This window comes from Triticum dicoccoides, chromosome 2B (genome assembly GCF_002162155.2).
Source record: "Triticum dicoccoides isolate Atlit2015 ecotype Zavitan chromosome 2B, WEW_v2.0, whole genome shotgun sequence".
Taxonomy (NCBI): Eukaryota; Viridiplantae; Streptophyta; class Magnoliopsida; order Poales; family Poaceae; genus Triticum; species Triticum dicoccoides.
This window is the reverse complement of record NC_041383.1, coordinates 703,216,284-703,216,624: the sequence shown is the minus strand read 5'-3', so window position 1 is coordinate 703,216,624 and position 341 is coordinate 703,216,284.

Genomic DNA, 341 nt, shown 5'->3' with positions numbered 1-341 from the left:
GAAGCCATATGTACCATCAGATTTCTTCAAACTTCATTCTAGACTGTATACATCGGATTTCTTGAAACTTCATTCTAGACTGTAAGTGTTTTTTCCAGTCCAAACTCCAAGCAATCGTTTTTTTATTTTGGCTGGGAGGAGGTCTAGAGTACAACTACTTCAGTTTTATGTGTGATGGACATGATGGTAGCAAAACTTGTTCTTGGCGTGTATAAGTACAGTATCAGATTACTACAGTATAACCTCTACCATTGGGTTGTATAAGTATCAGATTACTTCAATATACCATTGCGCTGCCAGTTTCGCAATAGTTGCTATCTTGCAATGTACTTGGCTTGAAG